The sequence below is a fragment of the Sus scrofa genome, chromosome 10, assembly GCF_000003025.6.
Source record: "Sus scrofa isolate TJ Tabasco breed Duroc chromosome 10, Sscrofa11.1, whole genome shotgun sequence".
In the NCBI taxonomy this organism is placed as follows: Eukaryota; Metazoa; Chordata; class Mammalia; order Artiodactyla; family Suidae; genus Sus; species Sus scrofa.
In genome coordinates, this window is record NC_010452.4 from 32,466,994 (window position 1) to 32,483,119 (window position 16,126).

Genomic DNA, 16,126 nt, shown 5'->3' on the forward strand with positions numbered 1-16,126 from the left:
TAGAGGAGAGGGCGGCTCACGTTCCCGAGTACCCTGGATGCCCATTGGTGGAATGTGCGGGACTGCCGGCGCGCGGGCGTCGGCGCGGGCGTTCGAACCAGCGCTTGGCGGCGTTGCCATAGGGATGCGGCCTGGCCGCAGTCTCTAGCTCCGGAGCTGACAGTGCGCGTCGGTCGCCCGCCTAGGGGCTCTCACCTTTCGGTGTTGTCTTCTCTTGTCCTCAGACAGGGTTGACCGAGGAGGAATTTGGAAGCCTCCGAGGTGAGAAATGGCGAGGGAACACCGGGGCGGGGTGGCCTGGTCGGGAGCCTTGGTGCCTGCCCCGCGGGAGAAGGTCCGCAGGGCGCCCGCCGAGCGCGTGAGGAGGCGGGTGGTTGCAAGGGAACCGGGGATTGGCTTCTCTCGGGTGTCCGAACGTCCAGCGAACTCGCCTTTTTCCTGGCTTCTCCTGTGAAGCCTTTTCTGAGTCTCTTGCTTTGAACCCTTAACCCTAACTGGAACCTCTCTTAGAGCATTTTTGTTCCGCCTTAGGTTATTTGTGTACTTCCGCGAACCCCCGTTTCCTCTCTTGTCCCATCTAATTCAGAGGTCTTTGAGGCAAGGCAAGCAACTTTACATATGTAGATTTTTCAAGAAATATTTGTTGAGTTAAATTTAATTCACCTCAGATAGGTTGAATTCCTCTCTATTCCCTGCCGCATTTTTCCTTCCATACAGAGATTATTTTTTATTTTTATGGGTATGGGGGAGGACATCGTAATCTCATATTCAGCAGAACCTGAAAGTTCACGGTTGGCCTTTCCACTCTTTGTGAAAGGGAAAACTTTTGGATTACTTGCTACAATTCTTCCTTTCCGTCTTGTGGTTTTTAGTCTTGGTCTCCCAGTGTATTTTATCAGACTTTCTATTAGCCTTTATTAAAAAAAACAAAAAACAAAAAACAAAAAAACAAAAAAAACCCCCACCATTCTGGAGTTCCCGTCGTGGCTCAGTGGTTAACGAATCAGACTAGGAACCATAAGGTTGCATGTTCGATCCCTGGCCTTGCTCAGTGGGTTAAGGATCTGGCATTGTCGTGAGCTATGGTGTAGGTTGCAGACGAGGCTCGGATCCCGCGTGGCTGTGGCTGTGGCCGGCGGCTACAGCTCCGATTAGACCCCTAGCCTGGGAACCTCCATATGCCATGGGAGCAGCCCTAGAAAAGGCAAAAAGACAAAAAAACCCCAAAAAACCAAAACAAAACCATTCTGTTGTTGCTGTGATGCCAAGAGAGTTGATCTCAGTTTCTTAATGACCCACAGCTCTTGTGATATTTTAAATGTGTTTAGGAAAATGTTGTTGTTTTGTCTTTTTGCCATTTCTTTCTTTTTTTAAGAAAATTTTTATTACTCAAATGAATTTATCACATTTGTAGTTGTATAATGATCATAACAATCTGATTTTATCTTTTTGCCATTTCTTGGGCTGCTCCTGTGGCATATGGAGGTTCCCAGACCAGGGGTCCAATCGGAGCTGCAGCCACCGGCCTATGCCAGAGCCACAGCAACGCTGGATCCCAGCCGCGTCTGCAACCTACACCACAGCTCATGACAATGCTGGATCCTTAACCCACTGAGCAAGGCCAGGGTTCAAACCCGCAACCTCATGGTTCCTTGTCGGATTCGTTAACCACTGAGCCACGACAGGAACTCCAGGAAAATGTTTTAAACTTAAAAATTTTTGTACCCCAACACTTACTGAATGCTTACTGTGTACCAGGCACTGTGCTAGAGTCAAGGACTTGAATCTCACAAGATTTTTTTTTTTGTCCTCTGAATCGACAAAAAAAATCAACAATGACCTGCAGGTGCAGGATTACCCTTGTTTGCTTTTAAGGGAATTAAAAAAACCCATAAGCTAGAGAGCATATAAATCCACTTAATATGGGATTCAAGGTAAGTGCTACTACCAATTTAATTTTTTTTCCCCAGTTTCATTTTATAGAAACACAGAGAAGTTAATAAATTTTCCCCAAATCACAGAAGTAGAAGTGGTGGGATTTGAACCAAGGGACTGTGGAACAAGAGCATGGCAACTTAACCACTGTAGCACTCTCCCTCTCTACTGGAAAATGTTTTAAATCCTTTTCTCTTTTGTATTTGTATTCTGCTTGTAGTCTCTCTACTTTAGTACATATAATATGTGCTCCAGTAGCCTATCCATTCATCAGGTGTCCATGATAAAAGTGCATTACCATGACTGTATTTCATTGTTAACTCATAAGACTATAAATTCCCAGTATGCATTGTTGATTCTTACATCAAAATCATATTCAGTGATGATTTTAATCAAAGGATTGAAAAAAGTCAGCAATAGCAGCTCTGTTCTTATTACCTCCTTATAAAAGTTTGAACACAACCTCAGAGCTAAACTGCAGATCTGTGACATGTAATGGAAACCCGCCTGGGGATTCAGGGTTTGGGCTTGGCTCTGCCTAACTCACACAATGTGACTGGCTTTGCAAGTAATTTAGCACTTTTAGATTTCACTTTTTCCATCTGGAAAATCAAAGGATTGAATGAGATGAGAAGCCCTGTGGGTCTACTATCAATTTAGTCAAGCAGTTGATGCCAGGTAGACATTAGGCTCTCAGCACTCCAAAGACCATACACCTGGAAGTAATTAGTTAGCTACTATTTATTGAGGATTTACCCTGTGCAAAGCACTATAGCAAAGACTTTGCATAAATAGTACATTTTTCTGAGCATAGTACATTAATGTACTACTCACATAGCATTTCATTAAAAACTTTTGGTTTATGTTGTCAATGAAAATCTTTAGCTATTCATAGTATTCCTTGGAGCAAACTAGGGCATGATTCTCTCATCTTCCAGTTTAGGAGAAACAGTTTCTTTCTCAGGGTTGCAGTTTTGTTGTTTGTTAAGTGAGTGGTTGAACTCTTCAGATTCCTTTAGATTAATCTGTGCTGGCTCAGCAAACCTGTTTATAATTTGTTCAAAATAGGTCCTCAACAAATTTTGCTAAATTGAGTAACAGAGCCCTACTTCTTTGCTTTGAGTGTTGTGGTCATTGTATGCTTCCCAAGATGTCGTCTTAAGGAATTCGATGTTCATATCCTATTAAACAAGAAGGCTTTTCCATAGGCATAAACTAAACATAATAGGTACCATTTGTATAGAAAAAATTCAGTTTTCCACCAGTATTCTTTTTCTGTGTAGAGAAGAACCAAATGTGTGGGTTTCCACCCAAACCCCACCCAGCAATTCTCTACAACACCATCTGGGTGTCCTACAATTTAACTCAGTCTAACAGTTTACCTGTAGATAGTGTCAGATCCCAGAGGTTAAGGGCTTAGTCCCACAAGACTACTCCCATACCATTTCAGAGGTCAATCACAGTGGTAGGTCCCTAGGTACCCACAATTTCTGTCATATCTGGCTATAGATTGGAGGTTCCCATGTCCCCTTCCTCAGGTTTGATTAATTTCCTACAGCAGCTCCCAGAACTTAGAACATTTAGTTATGTTTACCAGTTTTGTTTTGTTTTTGTCTTTCTAGGGCCACACCTGCAGCATATGGAGGTTCCTTGGCTAGGGGTCCAATCAGAGCTGTAGCCGCGGTCTATGCCAGAGTCACAGCAACGTGGGATCCACGCCACATCTGTGACCTACACCAAAGCTCAGGGCAACCCTGGATCCTTAACCCACTGAGCGAGGCCAGGGATGGAATCTGCAACCTCATGTCCTAGTTGGATTCATTTCCACTGAGCCACGACGGGAAATCCAAAACTGATTATAATTATTTTTCTAGTTAAACATATGAAGTATATTTTGTCAAAAGTATTTTATAATTGCAAAATGATAGAAAATCTGAAAACGACAACTTCTGTAATTGGATTAGACCAACATTTTAAAAATGAAACACTGTGTTTAAAACCAATATTGGTTTCTGACTGTTCCTGGGAATTCTTTCAGAATTAAACCTCTGTATTTGGAGTAATATTTGTACTGTTTTAAGATTAATTGGGTTCAACAGTTTTCTTATGTTTATTTTTAGTTGATTGTTCCCATGCTTTGCACCAAACTTAGAATTTAATAAATGTCATAATGGGGCATTTGAAAGAAATTGCAGTAATTGCAAAGCATTAGCTACTTAATCATAAACAAACTTGAAACTTTTTTTTTAGTAACAAAAAGAAACATGCTTTCAAAAACTACTTTTGGGTATAACTCACATGATTGGTATCCCAAAATTCACATCGAGCCTTAAGAATTATTAGGTATCATATATTCTCATTCCTTTGCAGCTGTTGTTTTAAGCAGTTGTTTGGTATCACCTGTCTTTTAAGACCAGTGGTCTATAGATAGAATAATCCCTAGAATTTAAAATAACCTAATTCCCTTGTTGGAGGAAAAGTGTACACAGTATTATCTACCTTTTAACCTTCCACTGATACTGAATTTCTCGTGTTCTTAATTAGGGATCTTATGCCTAACATGAGGTACAGGGACATCTTGGTGCAAGTTTATTGAGGATTGGGTTTATATTGTATCCGTTATTAATGCTACAGTAGGCTCAGTGACTTTTTTTTAGTGATTTTACTTTTATTACATTTGTGGTTGTACAATGATCATCATAATCCAGTATTATAGGATTTCCATCCCAAAACCCCAGCATATCCCCCCACCCCCCAAACTTTGGAGACCATAAGTTTTTCAAAGTCTTTGAGTCAGTATCTGTTCTGCAAAGAATTTCATTCTGTCCTTTTTTCGGATTCCACATGTCAGTGAAAGCATTTGAATTTGGTGTCTCGTTATGGCTGACTTCACTTAGCATCAGTGACTTTTTAAAAAAGTGATCATTACTAGTAAATGCCTAGGGCTGGATGGGTTGGGGGTTTAGCAGGTAAACATACTAAAAGCCATTGAATTCACTTTAAATGGGTGAATTTTATGATATGTGAGTTATATCTCAATAAAGTTATATATATATATGTATTTTTTAAAGTGGTTATTGTCACAGTTTAGAGGGATTCAGATGAAGAAGTATTTCTTGGCATTCAGAAGCTATTTACTACTTCTATGACAAGAGCATGTAATATATTCTAATGCCTGCTGACTTTCCTATGTAGTCCCTTACTCTCAGGTACAGTATATTTACCTTTTTTTTTTTTTTTTTTTTTTTCTTTTTGTCTTTTTGCCATTTCTTGGGCGACTCCCTTGGCATATGGAGGTTCCCAGGTTAGGGGTTGAATCAGAGCTGTGGCCGCCAGCCTATGCCACAGCCACAGCAACGCCAGATCCGAGCCACGTCTGCAGCCTACACCACAGCTCATGGCAACGCCAGATTCTTAACCTATTGAGGAAGGCCAGGGATGGAACCTGCAACCTCATGGTTCCTAGTTGGATTCGTTAACCACTGAGCCACTTCGGGAACTCCAGGAACAGTATATTCATTTAAAACATATAATTGAGTAAGCAGAAAGTGGAAAGCAGTAAGGGGTTTGAAAAGGCCTCTGAGGTTAGCCTGTCAAAGCTGTGTGACATTAGGCAAGTCACTTAATCATTCAGAACCTCAGTTACAACAAAAAATGAAGGTGTTCGATCAGATTCTTGTTCTCAAACTCTGATGCCCACAGGGCTAACCAGTTAATGGAAATGAATAAAGTTGACTGGTGTAAAGGAACCAGGATCAGGGAGACTGTGGCCTATAGGATAGTATATGCTCGTCTAAAGAGAGCAGCCATAACTCAAATTTGACTTTGAGTTGCCAAATTTGATATTGACACTGATACTAAGATATTGTTGCCTTATCTTAAAACACTATGCAAGCCAAACTACAATGTATGAAGGAGTCCTTCATGGGTCTAATAGATGAGATCATCTGTAGACTAGATGATCTCTGTTGACCTGGCTACTTGTTGGAGTCTTCTTTTCTTTCCTTATACAAATGTTAAGTGGTACATTCCAAAGAATATGTGTGAAACATATATGTAAGTTACAAAGCATAATGCAAACTGAATAAATACCCAAGACCTAGTAGATAATATACCCCTGTGTTCCTGTTCACCTCACCTTATCTTCATCAGAGATAACCATTATCCCACATTTTGTATTTAGGTGCCTAAAATAATACACTGGGATTTGCTTGCTTTTGAGCCTTAGAAAAAGGAATGTAGTCAGTCTTCTGGGATTCCCCCCCCCACATGATGTTTCTGAGATTTGGTAAATTGTTTAGTGTAAGTGTAGTTTCTTTAATCACTATCGTATAATGTTTCATTATGGAAATATACCTAAATTTGGAGTTCCCGTCGTTGCGAAGCAGAAGCGAATCCGACAAGAAACCATGAGGTTGCGGGTTCAATCCCTGACATGGCTCAAGGGGTTAAGGATCCAGCGTTGCCATGAGCTGTGGTGTAAGCTGTGGTCAAAGACGCAGCTCAGATCCAGCATGGCTGTGGTGCAAACCAATAGGTACAGCTCCAATTAGAGCCCTAGCATGGGAATCTCCATATGCTACCCGTGCAGCCCTAGAAAGACTATATATATATATATATATATACTTTATCTATTTATGGATATTTTCTGGTTTTGGCTCTTGTGAAGAGTGCTACTGTGAACATTTTAGTATGTGTCTCCTGAAGCACATGTGTTTTTCTAAGGTATATACCTAGGAGTTGAGTTGCTTCATTGTATGCTGTATGAACACTCCTGCTTCATAAAATAATGCCAGACTCCTTTTCAGTGTTCCTGATTTAGCCCATGATCCTTGACTCTGAAAGTTCTCCATAACTCTCTGCCTTCTCTACTTTATTGTATTCTCTTCTTCCATAGCTTTTTTCCCTTAATGAAGGTAACTTATTTCACTGCCCCTTATTTTCTCTTTCTGGAGAACTGTATGCTGTCTGCCATTTCATTAAGAACTTTGCCTCTAACATAACAGAATCATATTTAGAAATAAATATTACTTTTTTGCATATCATAAATGTAACTTGCTAAAAGTGCCTTTTTTCCTTTCTTTTTTTTTTCCTCTTTTTTTTTTTTTTTTTTTTTTTTTTTTTACTTTTTAGGGCCACACCCACAGCATATGGAAGACCCCAGGCTAGGGGTCAAATTGGAGCTTCAGCTACTGGCCTACGCCACAGCCACAGCGACTTGGGATCCGAGCCGTGTCTGCGACCTACACCACAGCTCACAGCAATGCCCAATCCTTAACCCACTGAGCGAGGCCAGGTGTAAAACCTGTGTCTTCATGGATGCTAGTCGAGTTCACCAACCTCTGAGCCATGACAGGAACTCCAAAAAAAAAGTGCCTTTTTAAAAAAGTTTTCCATGTAGGAATATTTATTTTTATTCATTTATTTGTTATTATTATTTTTTTTTTTGGCTTTTTTTTTTTTTTTTTGGCTCTTCTAGGGCTGCACCTGCAGCATACGGAGGTTCGCAAGCTAGGGGTCTAATCGGAGCTGTAGTCGCTGGCCTTTGCCAGAGCCACAGCAACTCGGGATCCGAGCCGTGTCTGTGACCTACACCATAGCTCATGGCAACGCTGGATCCTTAACCCACTGAGCAAGACCAGGGATTGAACCCGCAACCTCATGGTTTCTAGTCGGATTCGTTAACCACTGAGCCACTATGGGAACTCCAGGAATATTTATTTTTAATCTCACAAATGATCTGGTTATTTCTGGTATTTGAACTTTTTGTTTTTGTTTTGGCTGCACCCATGGTGTGTGGGAGTTAGTTCCCAGGCCAGGGATCGAACCCAAGCCCCTGCAGTAACAATGCCAGATCCTTAACCCATTGTGCCACAAGAGGTCTCCAAAAATAAATACACTTTAAAGAGCAGTTTGGGGTTCTGTTGTGCCTCTGGTAACAAACTTAACTAGTATCTGTGAGGATGTGGGTTCAATTCCTTGCCTCGCTCAGTGGGTTCGGGATCTGGCATGGACGTCAGCTGTGTTGTAGGTCGCAGACACGGCTAGGATCCTGTGTTGCTGTGGCTGTGGTGTAGGCTCCAGTTTGACCCCTAGCCTGGGAACTTGCATGTGCAGTCCTAAAAAGACCAACAACATCAAAAAAGGAATTACTTAATTAACCATTGTAAAAATAACATTATTTGATACTATGAGATCCGTGTACAAATATGAGTCAGACTTTTTTCTCTTTTTTCAAACAGGCAGGTTTGTCTTATTTAAAATAAGTAAGGATAAGTTTCCTGAGATTCTTAACACAATGAAAGTGTCTTTGGTTTGTGCATTATTAGGCTTATTTTGAATTACTTTTTAAGAACTATGACCATCATACCCACCTTGAACATGTTCAGTATGCCCTTCTAATTTATTCAACTAAAACCCGAGATTTTCATTCTATGCTAGAAGAGTGTAAAAAATAATTCAGCCCAGATTTCCCTGGTGGTTTAGTGGGCTAAGGATCCACTATCATCAGTGCTGTGGCATGGGTTTGATCTTGCCCAGGAACTTCCGAATGCCATGGGTGCAGCCAAAAAAAAAAAAAAAAAGAAAGAAAGAAAAATCAGCCCGTGCATTCCTTTTTAAAAAAAAAAAATATAGTTGATTTACAGTGTTGTGCTTATTTCTTTTGGGTAAAGTGACTTTGTTATACACATATATACATCCTTTTTTTTTGTTGTTGTTGGTCTTTTTGCTGTTTCTTGGGCCGCTCCCGCGGCATATGGAGTTTCCCAGGCTAGGGGTCGAATTGGAGCCGTAGCCACCGGCCTACGCCAGAGCCACAGCAACTCGGGATCCGAGCCGCGTCTGCAACCTACACCACAGCTCACGGCAATGCCGGATCATTAACCCACTGAGCAAGGGCAGGGATCGAACCCGCAACCTCATGGTTCCTAGTCGGATTCGTTAACCACTGCGCCACGACGGTAACTCCCTTTTTTTTTTTAATATTCCTTATGGTTTAAGAATAGGTATAGTTCGCTGTGCTATACAGTAGGACCTCATTGTCTATCCATTCTAAATTTAACAATTTGCCTCTACCACCTCTAAACTCCCAGTCCATCCCTCTCCTTCCTGCCACCCCCTTGGCAACCACAGGTTGTGTTCTCCTTGTCCGTGGGTCTCTTTCTGTTTTGTAGATTGGTTCATTTGTGCCATGTTTTAGATTCCACATGTAAGTGACAGGATATAGTATTTGTATTTCTCTTTCTGACTTATTTCACTTAGTATAATAATCTCCAGTTGCATCCATGTTGCTACAAATGACATTTCATTCTTTTTTAAGGCTGAGAAGTATTCCATTGTATATATGAACCACACACATCTTCTTAATCCATTCATCTGTCAATGGACATTTAGGTTATTTCCAAGTCTTGGCTGTTATGAGTAGTGCTGTAATGAACATTGTATATATGTATTCTTTTTTTTTTTTTTTTTTTTTTGCTTTTTAGGCCTGCACCCACAGCATATGGAGGTTCCCAGGCTAGGGGTCTAATTGGAGCTACAGCTGCCAGCGTACTCCACAGCCACAGCAATGCCAGATCCCAGCCGTGTCTGTGACCTACACCATAGCTCATGGCAATGCCAGATCCCTAACCCACTGATTGAAGCCAGGTAGTAAACCCGCAACCTCATGGTTCCTAGTCGGATTCTGCTGCATCACAATGGGAATTCCTATATGTATCCCTTTAAGTCATTGTTTTGTCTGAATATAAGCCCAGGAGTAGGATTGCCGGATCAGATGGTAATTCTATTTTTAGTTTTCTGAAGACCCTCCCTAATGTTTCATAGTGGTTGCCCTCACTTACATTCCCACCAACAGTCTGTACCCTCTCTAGCATGTGCAATTGTAAACTTTTTTTTTTTTTTTTTGGTCTTTTTGCTATTTCTTGGGCCGCTCCCGCGGCATATGGAGGTTCCCAGGCTAGGGGTCGAATTGGAGCTGTAGCCACCGGCCCACGCCAGAGCCACAGCAACGCGGGATCCGAGCCGCGTCTGCAACCTACACCACAGCTCACGGCAACGCCAGATCGTTAACCCACTGAGCAAGGGCAGGGATCGAACCCGCAACCTCATGGTTCCTAGTCGGATTCGTTAACCACTGCGCCACGACGGGAACTCCAATTTGTAAACTTTTTAATGATGGCCCATCTGACTGGTGTGAGATGGGTATGATTTGTATTTCTCTAATAATTAGTGATGTGGAGGATCTTTTTGTGTACCTGTTGGCCATCTGTCTGTCTGTCTTTGGAGAAATGTCTATTTAGGTCTTCTGCCTATTTTTCAATTGGATTGTTTCGGGTTTTTTGTTGTGCAGTTGTATGAACTGTTTATGTACTTTGGATATTAAGCCCTTGTCTGTTGCAAGGACAAGGACAAATTGTTTTTAAATATTTTCTCCCATTTCATAAGTTGTCTTTTTTTTTTTTTTAATATTTCCTTTGCTATACCAAAGCTTGTTAATTTAAATCCCATTTGTTTATTTTTGGTTTTATTTCTTTGTCCTTGGGATATTGACCTAAGAAAACATTGGTCCAATTTTAAGTCAGAGAATGTTTGCCTTTGCTTCCTTCTAGGAGTTTTATGGTATCATGTCTTAAAGACATTTTGAGTTTATTTTTGTGCATGGTATGAGGGTGTGTTCTAACTTCATTGATTTTCATGTAGCTATCCAACTTTCCCAGCACCACTTGCTGAAGAGACTTTCCTATCTTTTTCTTTTTCTTTCTTTCTTTTTTTTTTTAAGGGCCACACCCATGGAGTTCCCGGCCTAGGGGCTGAATCAGAGCTACAGCTGCCAGCAACACAGAGCAGAGCTGTGTCCACAACCTACACCGCAGCTCGTAGCAATGCCGTATCCCTAACCCACTGAGGGAGGCCAGGGATTGAACCCATAACCTCACGGTTACTAGTCGGATTCGTTTCCACTGCGCCACAACGGGAACTCCATTTCCCATTTTACATTCTTGCCTCCTTTATTGAAGATTAATTGACTGTAGGTATGTGGATTTATTGCTAAGCTCTCTACTCCATTGATTTGAATGTAGTATTGTTTGAAGTCTGGGAGGGTTGTCTCCTGCTTTTTTCCCCCGTCAGGATTGCTTTGGCAATTCTGGGTCTTTTATGGTTCCATGTAAATTTTTGGATTATTCTAGTTCTGTGAAAACTGTCACAGGTAATTTGATAGGGATCACATTAAATCTATAGATTGCTTTGGGTGGTTTTTCCATTTTAACAATATTAATTCTTCCAGTCCAAGAGCATGGAATATGTTTCCATTTATTTGAATCCTCGTCCTATATTAATGCTGTGTAGTTCTCAGCATATAAGTCTTTCACCTCCTTGGTCAGGTTTATTCCTAGATATTTTTAATATTCCCTCTCTGATATTTCATTGTTAGTGTGAAGAAATGCAGCCAATTTCTAAATGTTAATCTTGTATCATGCTGCTTTGCTGAATTCATTTATCAGATCTGGTAGTTTTTGTGTGGAGTCCTGAGGGTTTTCTATACATAGTATTATGTCATCTGTTTATAGTGACAATTTTACCGCTTCCCTTCCAATTTGGATACAGCAATCATTTTTCTTATCTGATTGCTGTGGCTAGGACTTCCAATACTATCTTGAATAGAAGTGGTGAGAGTGGGCAGTCTTGTCTTGTTCTAGATTTTAGGGGGAAGGCTTTCAGTGTTTTACATTGAGTGTTATATTGGCTGTGGGTTTGTTGCAAATGACTTTTGTTATGTTGAGATATGTTCCCTTTGTGTCCACATTGGTGAGAACTTTTATAGTGAATGGATTTTGAATTTTGTCACATGCTTTTTCTGTATCTATTGAAATGATCGTGTGTTTTTTTTACTTTTCTTTTGTTAATGTGGTGCATTACTTTGATTTGTTTATATTGAACCGTCCTTGTGAACTTGGGATGAATCCCGCTTGGTTGTGGTATATGATCTTTTTATATGTTATTGCATTGGGTTTGCTAATACTTTGTTGAGAATTTTTGCCTCTATATTCATCAAAGACATTGGCCTGTAATTTGTAATTTCCTTTCTTTCTTTCTTTTCTTTTTTTTTTGGCTTTTTAGGGCTGCACCTGTGGCATATGGAAGTTCCCAGGTTAGGGGTCAAATCAGAGCTACAGCTGCCGGCCTATACCAAAGCCACAGCAATGTGGGATCTGAGGCGCATCTGTGACCTACACCACAGCTCACAGCCACACCAGATCCCCAACCCTCTGAGCGAGGCCAGGGATCGAACCCGTATTCTCATGGATCCTAGTCAGGTTTGTTAACCACTGAGCCATGAAGGAAACTCCCTGTGATTTTCACTTTAGGTGGTTTGGTTTTGCCATCAGAGTGATGGTGACTTCATAGAATGTCTTTGGGGAGTATATGTTCTTCAATCTTTTGGAAGAGTTTGAGGAGCATCAGTAAATGTTATTCTGGTATGTTTGGTAGAATTCACCTGTGTGGCCATCTGGTCCTGGACTTTTGTTATAGGGAGGTTTTTTTTTTTTTTTTTTAATTATTAGTATAGATTCTATCTCACTTCTAATGATTGGTCTGTTCAAATTATTCTTTTTTTTTTTTTTTTTTTTTGTCTTTTTGTTGTTGTTGTTGTTGCTATTTCTTGGGCCGCTCCCGCGGCATATGGAGGTTCCCAGGCTAGGGGTTGAATCGGAGCTGTAGCCACCAGCCTACGCCAGAGCCACAGCAACTCCGGATCCGAGCCGCGTCTGCAACCTACACCACAGCTCACGGCAACGCCGGATCGTTAACCCACTGAGCAAGGGCAGGGATCGAACCCGCAACCTCATGGTTCCTAGTCGGATTCGTTAACCACTGCGCCACGACGGGAACTCCCCTGTTCAAATTATTCTTGATTCCATTTTGGTAGGCTTTATGTTTCTGGAAAGTTGTCCATTTCTTCTATGTTGTCAAATTTGTTGGCATAGGAGTTCCCATTGTGGCTCAGCAGGTTAAGGACCTGATGTTGTCTCTGTGAGGTTGCAGGTTCGATTCCTGGTCTTGCTCAGTGCGTTAAGGATCTCACGTTGCTGTAAGCTGCAGCATAGGTCACAGATGTGGCTTGGAACCTGTGTTGCTATGGCTGTAGTATAGGCCACGGCTGCAGCTCCAATTCACCCCCTAGCCTGAGAACTTCCATATGCCACAGGTGTGGCCATTAAAAAAGAAAGAAAAAGAAAAAATTTGTTGATGTATAATTCTTCATAGTATTATGGGGTTTTGTTTTTTTTTTTTTTTTTTTTTTTTTTTTTTTTTTGTATTTCTGCAGTATTGGTTGAGATTTCTCCTTTTTCCATTCTTATTTTGTTTATTTAGGTAACCTCTCTTTTCTTCTTGGTAAGCCTGGCCAAAGATTTGTCAATTTTGTTTACCCTTTCAAAGAACTAGCTCTTGGTTTTATTGATTTTTTTTTCTGTTGTTTTTTTTTAATCTCTATTTTATTTATTTCCTCTCTGATCTTTATTATTTCCTTACTTCTGCTTTAGGTTTTGTTTGTTCTTCTTTTTCTAGTTCTTTTAGGTGGTAGGTTGTTTATTTTAGATTTTTCTTGGTTTTTTGAGGAAGGCCTGTGTTGCTATGATCTTTCAAGAACTGCTTTTGCTGTATCCCTTTGATTTTTTTATGGCTGTGTTTTTATTGCCTGTTTCAAGGTATTTGTAAAATTTTTTTTTTGTCCATGCTGCAGCATGAAGAAGTTCTTGGGCCAGGAATCAAACCCATACCACTGCAGTAACCAGAATCACTGCAGAGACAATGCTGGATCCTTAACCTGCTGAGCCACAGTTCTCTTTTTTATTTCCTCATTGACCCACTGGGTTTTTTGTTTGTTTGTTTGTTTTCAAATGGTCGCACCAGTGGTATATGGAAGTTCCTGGGCTAGGGGTTGAATTGGAGCTGCATCTGCAACCTACACTGCAGCTTGTGGCAACACCGGATCCTTAAACCACTGAGCAAGGCCAGGGGTTGAACCTGCATCCTTATGGATAGTTAGGTTCTTAACTTCCTGAGTCACAATGGGAACTTCCAGTCCTTTGGTTTTTCAGTAGCATGTTGTTTGGTCTCCACATAGTCATTTTTTTCTTATTTCTTTTCCTGTAGTTGATTTCTGGTTTCGTGCCGTTGTGGTTTGAGAAGATGCTTGAAATAATGTCAATAATCTTAAATTTGTTGAGGTTAGTCTTGTGCCCAAGTATGTGGTCAGTCCTAGAGCATGTTCCATGTGCACTTGAAAAGGATGTGTATTCTGGTTTTTTTCAATGTAATATTCTGAAAATATCAATTAAGTTTAACTGTTCTATTGTATCATTTAGGATCTCTGTGCCTTATTGATTTTCTGTGTAGAAGATCTGTCTATTAATGTGAATGGGGTGTTAAAGTCTCTTAATATTATTGTATTTCCATCAATTTCTCCCTTTATGTCTGTTAGTATTTGTTTCAGCTATTTGGGTGCTCTTATATGTTGATGTATATGTTGATGGGTGTAAAATCTTCTTGTACTGATTATTTTGTCATTATGTAGTGTCCTTTTTTATCTTTCTTTATGGCCTTTGTTTTAAGGTCTATTTTGTCTGATATGAGTATTGAGACTCCTGCTTTCCTATCATTTGCGTTCGCATGAAATATCTTTTTCTATCCCCTCACTTTCAGTCTGTGTGTGTCCTTTGCCCTACGGTAAGTATCTTATACAGTCTGTGCAGTATTTATGTATTTGTTTGTTTGTTTGTTTTGTCTTTTGAGGGCCACTCCCGTGGCATATGGAGGTTCCCAAGCTAGAGGTTGAATCAGAGCTGCAGCTGCCAGCTTATGCCACAGTCATAGCAATGCCAGATCCAAGCTGTGTTTGTTGCCTACACCAGAGCTCATGGCAAGGCCGGGTCCTTAACCCACTGAGCAAAGCCAGGGATCGAACCTGCGTCCTCATGGATGCTAGTCAGATTTGCTTCCACTGAGCCACAACAAGAACTTCAGCCTGTGCATTCTTGACAACTCTTGACCACAGCTCAAATTTCCACAGAATTTTTCAATACATTTCTCTCAGTTTCTTCATGGTTAATTTTGGTTTTGACAATTATAGAAGTGAGTCTTTTATGAGAAGAGCTTTTCTCTTTTAGATGCTAGTTTAACATCTAAAATTTAATGGTACAATATTTCCTCTTAGAGTGATAAAAATGTTCTAAAATTGCATTGTGATATGGTTGCACAATTCTGTGAATATACTAAAAACTATAGAACTGTACACTTTAAATGGGTGAGTTTTATGGTATGTGAATTATTTCTCAATAAAGTGGTTAAAATTTAATGATGTCCTAAAGAGATTTATTGACTCTTTTTTCCCTTTTGCTCCTTGACAGTTGAAGTATTTGGAATGTCACATGAATTTGAGAAACTAAAAATAGCTTGTATGCTTTAAAATTTGGGCCATTTTCCCCCAGTTTTTCTGACTGGCAAGGAATATATAGACATTATTATTATTATTTTGCTTTTTAGGGCCACACTTTCAGCATATGGAGGTTCCCAGGCTAGGGGTAGAATTGGAGCTATAGCTACTGACCTACACCACAACCACAGCAACACCAGATCCAAGCCACATCTGCAACCTATACCAGAGCTCATGGCAATGCTGGATCCTTAACCCACTGAGCAAGGCCAGTGATCGAACCCACAATCTCATGGTTCCTAGTTGGAATCGTTTCCGCCGTGCCATGATGGGAACTCCAGGTTGATTTTAAAAAATTAGACTGACTTTGAAATTTCTTCCTTTATTATCAGATTTCATTTAGGACAGTGAAAAAAGAGCTGTGAAAAATAGCATGATCATTTTAACTTTTTTCTAAAGATTAAGAAAGAAATATAATGCAAAACCTTCAGTCTCTATATATTAAGAGTGATATTATGTGATTTTATTTTATGAAAAATTGTGGAAAATACAATTCATCTATAGTGGCAGAAAGTGTCAGTGATTACCTGGGATCAAGGGTAGAGGAGAGAATTGACTGCTAAGGAGCATTAGGAACTTTTTTTTTATTTTAAGGGCTGCACCTGAGACATATGGAAGCTTCCAGGCTAGGGATCAGATCCAAGCCGCAGTTGTGATCTGTTCTGCAGCAGCAGCCAGATCCTTAACCCA

The 16,126-nt window shown here is 40.4% G+C and overlaps 1 protein-coding gene across 3 annotated transcripts in view; it reads left to right on the plus strand.

Moving 5' to 3' along the window:
• KIF24 (kinesin family member 24) overlaps window positions 1-16,126 on the plus strand; it is a 98,149-nt gene that overhangs the window by 12,379 nt on the left and 69,644 nt on the right. The window contains exon 1 of one of the 3 annotated variants that reach the window (XM_003130663.6): window positions 44-261. The exons of the other annotated variants lie outside the window; for them this stretch is intronic. The gene's annotated coding sequence lies outside the window, so the exon portion shown is untranslated. Of the gene's footprint in view, window positions 1-43; window positions 262-16,126 lie in introns of those variants that run through there. 3 annotated transcript variants of the gene reach the window in all.